Raw genomic sequence first — 12,449 nt, 5'->3', positions numbered from 1 at the left:
GAATATTTAGTTAGGGGGGCTGGGGGACACAACCCCCCCATGTTGGGGTGTGTGGGGGGCTATGCCCCCCACTTAAATATGTTTGTTTTTGTGTGTCGTTGGTGTTTGGCCAACCGATTTCTTTCCATTGGAAAGAAATCGGTGGTTTGGCTGTTCGGGAAAGTTGGAGTTCGACATTTTCATGTCGAACAACTGAGAGTCGACATTTTAAAATGTCTATCTCATGATATAGACCCTTCTCCTGCTGAATTACTTTCAGAATCCACCTGTCTGAAACAATCTGGTGCCTCAAAGGAAAATGAACCCTCAGAGAGCTAGAGAGGTTGCTAGGGTGAGAAGAGGTGGGAGCCTGAGCAGGCAAATAGTCATGCCGACAGAGAGTACTGTCCCTGATTTTTTGAGGTGTTTCCTTTTTTGTGGAATTTCTTTTGCCATTTGTTTCTTAAACTCCCTTTGATGATATCTTGCTGCCTGAACGGCTTATTGGAAAAAGGAGAAGAGGAAGAGGAAGAGTGGACATTTTTATTTCTTTTTAAAAAAAGAGGGTTGAAAAATCTGAGTCACTCCTTTTATCAGTGTTCCCCTTTCATCACACTTATTTAGCACTTCTGCTGGTGAAGGGGGGACAGAATGTCCTTATCTAAGGGAGAATTTAATATCTCAGTTTTAACATCTTCAGGAAGATTTTGACAATGAAGCCAAGCCAAGCCAATCTTCTCATTAATGACGCAGACGCAGCAGCTCATCATAATTATACATTAATATATGCTTCATAATTGTTTTACCACAGAAGAAGGAAGATTAACCATTGAATTTTGCACATTCTCAAAGGATAAAAGATATCAAAATTCTGTCATCCAGGCAGTTGAAGATTTTTCAGGTCAGGGAGTATCAAATAAACCTAGTGTTTTGTGAGCATATTTAGGCTGTGGGGAAGCTTGTGGCAGTTTCCCTTGGCCGGATTGAAAACAGAGCAAATAACTGTTGGCTGGACCAAAATGGAGTTACCACCACAATTTTACTGAGTCATTCTCGATCTTCAGAAGAAACATGGATATCAGTAGAAAGGGTGGGAAACATACAGAAATATTCCCATCCATAGGAATTTGAAGGCATCTGTGCTCTGGGTCCATTTGCAACTAATCCTGGAGCAGAATTTTTTTAGCTGTCTCTTCTGAAAGGAGACAAATCTACTTGAGGAGTTCCCCACAGTTGGATCACTTCTTGGAAAACCCAAGGATAAAGTTTCCATTCATGGCGGTCTGCCCATCTGAGCTTGTCCACAACCAAGCTTTGCTTTGACCAAGTGTATGAAGCTGGCAGAGTCAAAATTAGCTGAGTTGCTATCTCCCAGTCTCTGGTACTCGCATGTTTATGTACCACTAGCCACAGATGTAGGTTCTCTATCCTTGCTAAGTAAAGAACCATCACTTGTCCCTTTCCCTGAGGCTGATAAGACTGGTTCTCCACTGCCCTCCAAGGGTATCCCCACAGGCACAGAGTATGTGGCTATCCCCTGGTCTTTGGTGGCTGTATCTGCCACATCAAGGGTACTGGAGAAAAAACAAGGGGCCGTGGCAGATTTACTAGAAGCTGAAACAAAACAGGAGCTGGTCTGAGACCCAAAGACTCCTTGGCAGGTTTAGTCTTCTTCTTCTCCTGCTTCTTGGCAGGGGAGAGTAAAACACAGAGATAAACGTGGTTGATCCATAGGTAAGCTGAGGATAAGTCCTCAAAACTGGATAACGGAGCCTCCGATGTGGCACAGAACAAGCAGTGATGAGGTCAGTAAACCCCTGACAGTCCCCCACAAGCACGGTATTGTGCTTCAATAACATAAAAGCACAAAACCTGACTAAAATTTAGTCAAAAAGTATTTTTTTGCACAAAAAGATTACATAAAAAATGTATACATAACCTCCCTTAGAAATGTAGTGACAGTCCACAGATAATGAATTCCTAGTGAAAACATAAACTGTCAGAGGAATGCACAATTTCCTCAAAAAATAATATCAGTGCAAGGTTTTACCCAGCAGGGAGCTTATCTGTCCATCCTGGAAAGGACGCTAGCAAACTGACAGTTTCACAGTGCCCACCAAAGGAGCACTCTGTCGACAAAATAAAAAAAACCCTGAAACGTTTTGGCTCCAACTATATTTGTATGGCTCTCCTCTGGAATTCCTGACAGTTGGAGTGCATGGACAGTGCCATTTAGCTTTAGAAAGTTGGCCAGTAAGAGGAGGTAGAATCCATATAACTTAGATTATTGCTACAGTGATCTATACATTAAACAGCTAAGTTTGATGACGATTACAAATCTTGCCCAGCTTCATTTATCCAAGCTGTAACTAATCAATTTCAGTGAATTCCTCAAAGTCAGAAAAATAGACAGGCTTCCTACAGCTCTGTCCCTTAGCAGAACATGTGGCTACTTTCTAATTTATTGAAATTTCCACCACTGAAGCCAACATCTTACTAAAAAAATCTAAATAAGTCCAACTCCAAATTTAGTAAAGTTCATTTTATATTTCTAAGAAGAGCAGCACAAAAAAAATCATAGAAGGTCTCACCTGCACCTGTGACTGATCATAGGAATAGTTCCTCCTGCCTTTAAGCATGCTATCATAATCTCTCTTCCAAAAGTCACCTTCCCTCCAAAAAGACTACCGAACCATCTCTTATCTTTGTCCCATATCCAAAATCTCTGCAAAACTTTTACAAAACATTTAAGTACATAAATAGTTATGGCTTGCTAAGAGACCAGCAGCATGTCTTCTGCACTACCTTCAGTACTACTGCAGCTCTAATTACCACCTTTGATTTATTTATTGACTTTTTGAGAATAATGTAGGTGGGCTGCTGCATACTTTTTTGAATATAACCGGGACATAGAGGCAAATAAGAAGAAATGTATTATCCAAGAATTCATTTATCCACATTATAGTAATAAATGACAAACAGAATAAGGAGTGGTAATATAAATTAGAAATACATAAACCAACTTATATAAAGAACAGATTCATGAACAAGTATTTAACAATTTTGTAATTCATCATAGGATAATATCTGAGAGGCATTCATGAAAATTTATGAATGTCAGAATGTAGACATAGCAAACTGAAAATGTATTTAAAATATGTATATACTAGTGGTTGAGAGGTACATTGAATCTTTAGAGACATTTCCCAACTTAGTGGTAGGTACAGTATGAGATTACGAGATGGAGAAAAGTAATATTATGAACATTTGCAGGAATAGTGCACTTGGAGGATGGTCATAATGGTAAGTTGTGCATTCTAACAGTCATCATTCCCATTTGTCCCATTTTTACATGGGTTTGGGGTGTCGTGTCAACTGTAACCATTCCTCTTGATTCAATGTCACTCTCCACCCTTCTTCAACAGTCAAGCCTGACTGTCACAGGTCTTCTCTTGCACAATCCACCCACCTCTTTGCTGGACACCCTCATTTCCACTTGCCTTCTTCCTGTCTGTCCCAAATATTCTTGCCCAAATTGTCTTCTGCTTTCCTTTTCTGCACATATGCCCGAACCACTGTAATCTGTTCTCTTTGACCATCTCTGCAATTGAAGCGACTTTGGCTTCTGCTCCGATGTCCCCATTTCTTTGTCTCTTCCACAGTGCACATCCTAACACACATCTCAAGAAGTCCATTTCCATCACTTCTAGCTTCCTCAACTGCTCTGCCATTACTGCCCAGGTTTCTGTACCATACAGTATTATAGACTGCACCACTGTTTTGTACACCTACTTTCAGCTTCTTTGGCATTCTTCTTTTATACACTACCCCTGCTACTCTGTGCCAGTTGGCTGCAGCCCGTCTGATTCTAGTGCTGACTGCAGGGAGGACATGCAGACTCCACACTGAAGGCACTCCAGCCAAGAATTGAACTGGGGAACCTCTTACTGTGAGGTGACAATGCTAACTGCTGCACCACTGCACCACCCATAACATATTTAACATATTTTATTAAAAACATTTCTTCTTTTAAACTGTACCAAACTGATTGCTACAAAAATAGCAAACAGTTGCTACAGTTTATACTTGCCTGCACACAGCACTCCACCACTCATGTTCTAGTTAAAAAGAAAGAAAATTATTTTTAAACTGCAGCAACTGATTACTGAAGCTACAGTTTATACCCTGCCTACAACGAGCACTACAGTGCTCAGGTTTTAGTTAAAAAAAATACTTTTAAATTGTACCAAACTGTTTGCTACAAAGTAGCAAGCAGTTGCTACAGTTCAGTCCACACACAGAGTGCTACAGTGCTCAGGTTTGACTGCAAATGCAATACCGACATTTAAAAGCTGGCATTTCATCAAAGAATGATCAAGGTGGGTTGATTGTGCCCCCCTAACACTTTGTGCTTAGGGCAGATGCCCCTCTTGTCCCACCCTAGCTGTGCTACTGAGTTTGCTGATATAGTCTGTCACCAGTATGAACAGCTGTGAGTTCAGAGTTGAACCCTAATGCACACCCACTCACACTGGAAACCCATCTGTGAGACCGAGCACTGTTTGTACGAGTCACTGGATGCTTGTACATAGCCTGCACTAATTCTACCAATGTTTCTGGGAATTTGAACCAGAGCAGGACTGCCCAAATCAGCTTTCTTTGGATCTTGTCATATCATTTCTTCAAGTATAAATAAAGAGTTCCAAACAGATGAAAAAGAGGCCACAAGTGGAGCAAGTTAGCCTTGTTGTTCTGACTTATACAAGTGATATTAAATATGTATGTGACATCACTGAAGTTAACTGGAAGATCCTTATATCAAGAATCAAATGAGACAATTAAAGAGATTGTTGGAAGTAGACCGCATTTTGCTTTTAAGAACAGTCACAACATTAAGCAAATGCTATGTTTTAAACATAAAAAAATCTGTAAAGATAAAGTCCAGCAGGAAAGGAACCTATCCATATTGTTGTTGTTCTAATGACAAGTATATATCTAAAGAACAAGATTTTAAACACTCACTTAGTAATTTTATGTTTATACTGAAGCTGTATGCTGACTGTACTATTAAATGTTTGGTGTACTTGGCTACATGCGACAGCTGTACATGTTTCTATGTAGGTAAGACTGTGAGACAGTTTAAAGAAAGGATATCTAAGCACATCAGTGATATCTGTTTGAAAGATCTTAAAAATCCCCTGGTGAAGCATTTGCATGAATTAAATGGGCACAAATTATTTTTTTGAGTATTACAAGTGGTATCTGAACAACAGAGAGGTGGTGATCATAACAATTGCTTGGAACTTGCAGGAATGAAATGGATAGAAGGGTTACAAGCACACAGCTATCCTGGGTTAAACTCATACTTCACACTGAAACCTGCCCTCAGGGGGTGGAAGCTGAATCATTAATGTTGATTGGCTGAAAGTTTTTTTACATTTTGACATCACTGATTAGTTTAATAGAGCTGGTAAAGGGTAATTTTCTACCTGAAATCGCTTATCTGGTGGCGTTATAAGTTTTTTTTAGAAGTTTTTAAGTCTTACTATTTTTATTAAAGTTCTTATTTGAACCACAGCAGTGTTTTATATGGACTGTCTTGTTGTAACAGCACTGATTTTGTTTTTTCCATATTACTTTGTGGTGTGGTGCTACTGCGGTGGTGGTGCTGCGGTAGCGTTGTCGCCTCACCTTTAGACGTTGCCCATTAGATTCTCAGTTAGAGCATCTTCTCTGTGGCGACATGCGTGAATGGGCATTCCTTCATTGAAGGTTGTGCATTAGGCTCGGCAAGCCAGTACGTAAAACTCTACTGTCAATCATTAGCGGACCGGAGTTCCGCTGTGGCGACCCCTAACCGGGAAAAGCTGAAAGACACAACAACAACAACAACTTTGTGGTGTGGTGCTGTTTTTTTGGTGGCTGTTTCTGTTTGTTTGCTTATTTCTCTAAGTATAGGAATGCCCATTTGGACTCTTTCCCATGTCTAGCTTCTCCTCAAGTGTCCCACAGCAAGCATTGGGTCAGTTGTACTGCATCCTGATCTGAATCTGAACTGTTCATTTCCCATTTTACTTTCTTCTACTCTGCATATTCGTTTATCAAGTACCTTCTCCAGAATTTTCATGCAGTGTGACAGGAGTCTGGTACCTCTGTACTGCCCACAGTTTTGGATGTCCCCTTGCTTCTTGCACACTAGCACTAATATTTTATTCTCCAGTAATCTGGGATATGCCTTTCTTTCAACGCTGTTATGAGTACCCTTAGGACCCATTTCCCCTGTCTCATCCAACATCTTTATCACATCTGCTGTGGCCTCATCTGAGCCTTCTGCTTTCCCTGACTTCATTTTCTTTAGTGCTGTTGTTACTTCTTCTATGGTGGGCTCCTCCTATTCTGTCATAGTAGGCCGTGTCTGGGACAGTACAGGTGGGCTCCTCCTATTCTGTCATAGTAGGCTGTGTCTGGGACAGTACAGGTGGGCTCCTCCTATTCTGACATAGTAGGCCATGTCTGGGACAGTACAGGTGGGCTCTTCCTATTCTGTCATAGTAGGCCGTGTCTGGGACAGTACAGGTGGGTTCCTCCTATTCTGACATAGTAGGCCATGTCTGGGACAGTACAGGTGGGCTCCTCCTATTCTGTCATAGTAGGCCGTGTCTGGGACAGTACAGGTGGGCTCCTCCTATTCTGTCATAGTAGGCCGTGTCTGGGACAGTACAGGTGGGCTCCTCCTATTCTATCATAGTAGGCTGTGTCTGGGACAGTACAGTTTCTGTGGGTTTCCTTCATTCAGAAGTTGCTGAAAGTACTCCTTACATCTGCCTTTGATGTCCTATGAGCTGGTGAACAGGTTTTACTGGTATTTCTTATGAAGGATGTCTGACTATTTTTTTTATCTGTCTGTCTTTGCCTTGCATCCGGATATAGTTTCTTTGTGTCATGCACTGTGTATTTTTCCAGTAGCTGGTAGATTGCCTCTCATGCTGCTTTGTTCTTTACTATTGCAAGTCTTCTCATAACTTCTTTGTTAGTAAACCAGTATTCTTTCATAGCCTGCTACATCTTTTCTATCTCCCACTTTTCAGAAGTCTGTTTATTTTGATGACTCTCTGTACTTCTACATTCTACCACCAGCTTCCCATATATCTTCTGTAGTCCTCATACATGCTGTTTTGAGGTGCTGCCATTCTTTTTCAACTCCACCTATTTCCTCTACTTCCTGAGGTGTTAGACCCCCGTGTAGCTACTTGAACTATTGATATTTCTCTCCACTCAACTTCCAGGCCTTCAGCCTAATCTTTGTTGCCCTTTCTGTGACCACTGTTTGCAGCTAATTGAGGCAACCAGTGATTTATGCTGTGAGCATATCTCTCAATCTCTCAGCACAAGAAATCTGGACAAAGCCAAAAATAATGGGGGAGGGCAATGGCCCAAAAGTAGGGACAGATTTTAAATATTGCTCCTATAAAAGGTAAAAAACGCACTCTCCAAAGCTAAGAATACAGCATCCATGGGACCAGATGACATCCCGGGCTGTGTACTACATGAACTACAATATGAACTGGCACCTCACCTAAGTTTCATGTTTAATCGTAGCCTCACCTCAGGTTTCATGCCCACTGAGTGGAGCAGAGCTACAGTTATCCCACTCCACAAGGGGGGATCCACCTTGGATCCCAGAAACTACCACCCATCAGTCTGACGAGTCTTATCTGCAAGGCCATGAGCGTATTGTCATGGAACTTATAAACAAAGACATTGGCAACCTTCAAACACTGGACCCCACCAAGTTTGGGTTCGTAAAGGGCCAATCTTGTCTCCTGAACCTGATTGACTTCTTCGAATCAGTCTCCAGAGCCATGGACAAGGGTAAGGTGGTCCACACAGCCTATCTAGACCTTATCAAGGCCTTTGACATCATCCCCCACTCTGGAATCATAGATAAACTTACTAAGCTGGGCATTAATCCCTACATCACCCAATGGGTTGCTAACTGGCTTACTGATAGAACCCACACTGTAAAAGTAGCCGACTCCAAATCCATCTCCGGACAAGTGACAAGCGGAGTACCTCGGGGTTCAGTCCTGGGACCGCTCTTGTTTGGCGTCTACTTCTCTGAAGTACAGGCCAACACTAAGGGACTTTGGCTAACAAAGTTCGCAGATGACTGCAAACTGGGAGCCATTATTGAATCCCCAAATGATGTGGATACTCTACAAAAGGGCCTTACAGAAACAGATGACTGGTACCAGAGCCATGGGCTCAAGCTCAATGCCAAGAAATGCATAGTTATCCCCTTTGGGAAAAAACATGTACCCGTGATTTACCAAATAGGTGGCAGTAGACTAAACACCAAAAGTGTGATAAGAGACTTAGGGACACAGGTGGACAGTGGTCTCACCTTCGATAACCACATCACCACAATGATCAGGAAATCCTTCTATGTGGCACACCTCATCACTAAGGGCTTTTCATCCAGAAAAAAGGAGGTCATTGTCCCACTGTACTCATCCCTCATTAGACCCATTATAGAGCACAACACCCCATTTGGTATGTACCTCTCAAGACATCTGCAACAAGTGGAAAGGCCGCAGAAATACCTCACTAAAAGAATCACAGGCCTAAAGCAGATGCCCTACACTGACGGCCTTAAAAAACTCCAGCTATACTCTGTCGCATATCGTCTACTCATAGGCGATCTCTGCTTAACATACAAGGCCATGTCAAACCCAGAGCTGTTGGACATGCTACACTTAAAGAAATCCCAATCCTTCAGAGCCACACGCTCCAGGGATCTAAACCTTGTCATCACAATAAACAAAACATGATGGAGGGATAGGTTCCTGACCCAGAGACTCCCCAGACTCTGGAATAGATTGCCCAAACATATCAACCAGAGTGCCTCTTTGGCCCTCTTCAAAAGGAACCTTGATGATTGGATGGGAGAATGGAAATTCACCCTGGGGATCATGTCAGCTGCCCTGCTAGACAGGGGTCCAGGGAAGTAAATAGTGTGGGAGGAAATAGCCAGGGAATTGTTATGACTAGGCTTGTATAGGCCCTAGGGCTGATAGCCTAGTACCAACCTATGAACCTATGAACCTAAGGAAGTATGACCGATATTGCATTATTATATATTTTCTGAAGATTAGAGCCTTCTGCCCATAAATGTAGCATGAATGATTCCAAAAACTGCTGTTCCACACAAAAAAAAAATGTTATCGTCATTCAAAGGACTTGAAGTCTTTAGAGCCTGACAATAACAGTTTTGTGTGTGTAACAGCAGATTTTGGTATCATTTGTGCTACGTTTATGGACAGAAGGCTTTAATGTTTAGTACTACAAGTTAAGAAATAATAAGAAAAAAATAATTATGAAATTCAAGTAACTACTTATAGTAGTTGAGCTCCACACAAAGAAAAAGATGCCCAAAATGTTGCACCCAATAAAGTCAACTGTTTTGAAAAAGTGACTTTGTCAAGCCTTCCTTAAAGTGCTCGTGGAGTCTTTATGATTCTTGGGTGTTGTGAGCACTGGTCCTGATGATTTTTTGAGAGGATGTTTTTACCAACCCTGAGAACTGTACGATCTTGCATATCTGTTGATCACCTGTGTAGCCGACTAAATTTTGTCAACTAAACAGATGACTAAAATATGGTTTGGACTAAATTCAGTCCCCCCCCCCAACACACACACACAGACAGACAGACAGACAGACACACACACACACACGTATATATATATATATATATATAGAGAGAGAGAGAGAGAGAGAGAGAGATGTATATAGATATGTGTGTGTGTGTGTGTGTGTGTGTGTGTGTGTGTGTGTGTGTGTCTATGTGTGCGTGTGTGCGTGTGTGTGCATGTGTTTATGTCTGCGTGTGTCGATGTATAAATCTGTGCTAATGCATGAAAAATGCTTTAAGATTAAATATGTCACATTATGTAAAACTACTCTCTGAGCCTGGGTGATGCCAGAAAATGGTTAACAGAGCAGTCCACTCAACAAATATCATCTGAATAAATATGGGTACGGTCTGAAACATCAAACACTCATGAGCAAATATTTTTTCAGGGTGTAAATAACAGCAAGTGCTTAAATAAGCAAACGTTCTCAATCGAGTTTTTGCCACCAGTATTTTGTATGGTATTGTGGTGTAGGAAGGCTCCCTGCATAAAAATGATTTTTAATTATTGTTGTTTTCGATCATTTTATATTCAGTCTAAAATTATCGTTATTTTTGATGGATAATGTTTGAAATGTTCAGTTTTTGTTGATATACTCCTGTGTGTGTGTGTGTGTGTGTGTGTGTGTGTGTGTCTGTGTGTGTGTGTGTGTGTGTGTGTGTGTGTGTGTGTGTGTGTGAATGAGTGTGCATATTTCATAAAACTGTCAAGGAACAATGTATGTATCCCTTAATGGACTTGTCACTGAGGTTGTCACAATCATAAGGAGAGCCAGGCCAAAAATTAAAGACATATAACACTGTAAACTGTATTTCAACATATGCAGTCAGCTATGCCTCCCACCAGTTTCTGTCATCATTTCTTCTAAATGAGCTGTCAGGTCTATGCAAGTGGTCAGCTATAGTCTGCGGTAGCGTTGTCGCCTCACAGCAAGACGTTGTCCCGTTCGATTCTCAGCTAGAGCGTCTTCTGTGTGGAGGCATGCGTGAATGGGCGTACCTTCGTTGAAGGTTGTGCATCAGGGCTCGTAACTCGGTGCGTAAAAATCCACTTCCAAACTTTAGTGGACCGGAGTTCCACTGTGGCGACTCCTAACTGGGATAAGCCGAAAGACAACAACAACCTAGTTCTAGAATTTGGCTCTCAAATTAGTATTGTATATATAGGATGTGTGCATCTGTGTATCTATGTGAGAGGGGGGTGCAGCCTCCCATGTTGGGGGTTCAGTTGAATCTCATTATCTCCAGTATTGCTCCCTCTTATTCTGATCCTGTAGCCTCCATTACCATTTTAGCAAATTCTTTAATATTATTAGATGCATCCAGAATCTCTTGTTGTTAAACAGTGATTGGTTTCATTAGTGTTTTTTCTCCCGCTAGTTTTAATTGTTCCTTTTTCTGGAATAGACCACGCAAAGTGCTCTCCCAAGTCCACTTTACATTTACTGTTTAAATCTTCCCCTCTCTTCTTCAAATCTTGTAGCATTTAGCCTGCATCCAAGTATGCCTTCAAACACATAGGCTAGAAGACCCAGTACAAAGCAGGATAAAGCAACTTGAAGCAGAGGTGCATTTCCCTGCATTTATGAATGTCTGGATCTTGTGTGGAGGGAATAATCATTATCAGCATATATTCTGCCATCACCCTTTTAAAAATAGTTCCTTTTTCCATAGAATTGAAAGGATCTCCCCCTTCATCACACAGGACTGAAACTTGACCAAGATTGATCTAGGGTACCTTTTCCCTGTACAATGGAGCCTTTCCGCTCTGTGCACTCTTTCAATACAGATAGCCTCCTAAGCTATCCCATTGCATTACTCCAAGTAGTTGTTTGTAAAATCTACACTGCTGCCTCCTACTACTATCTGAGGGATTGCAGAAAACTGTTTATATACTCCTGTCTTGACCAATTCAATCAACTTTTCTAACGGTCTCTCTTGAAGTGTTTCTATAACACCTTATCTGATTCCTACAGCGTGCACAAACTATAAGAATGAATGGTAAGTGTCTCTTTAATTTAACAAATCTTTTTACTGTTCATTGTGATATACTGTTTTAATGTGCTGCTCAATTTGAAAAGGTCCATATACATCTGATCGATCTTTGCTTCTTATAGCACAGATCCAGTCTCCATCTTTGTACAAGACACACATACAGAAGAGAAAGTTCTGGTCTCTTAAAGTCTAAAAAGTAATTCTAAATGCTTTATTTATAGATTTAGAGGATTTTTTTCTATGTTTACTTTTCCCATTCGATGTGGAGACTACATTGAGTGATCTTCACAAAACTCTTTCCTCTAATTCCATGTTATTTACATATAAACATTTACTCAGAGCTCACTAGAAAATGGCCTACATTCTTGCTGCCATAGCAGAAGTTCCCCTATCTTTGCCTATTCTGAGACTCTGAATAAGATACTTAACCAGCCAACGCTCCCAAGGTGCCCCTGAAAAAGGATGGATTAGTTCCTCCTGCTCATGTTCACCGAGGTGAGTTTCATTCAGTATTGCTCTTTGAATGTTGCACTCCATGGGCTCCATGGGCTCCATGGGCTTACCTGATTAACCTCTCACTGAAATATATAATTTCCAATCTTAGAATGTATAAATGTAACTACTGTTCATGTATAAATGTAAATAGAAATGTAACTACTCTGTGCTTAACTGGAACTTAAGGTATAAGTCAATGAAAACAAATGGAGGTTTTCTCCCCAGGCCTCTGCTAAAATTCAATATTATCCAGTAGGACTTTCCCGGTAAACAAAGACAAATAAATAA

Source organism: Protopterus annectens, chromosome 4.part0, assembly GCF_019279795.1.
Source record: "Protopterus annectens isolate FY-2018-M chromosome 4.part0, PAN1.0, whole genome shotgun sequence".
Classification (NCBI taxonomy): Eukaryota; Metazoa; Chordata; order Ceratodontiformes; family Protopteridae; genus Protopterus; species Protopterus annectens.
Note: the sequence above shows the minus strand (reverse complement) of the source record.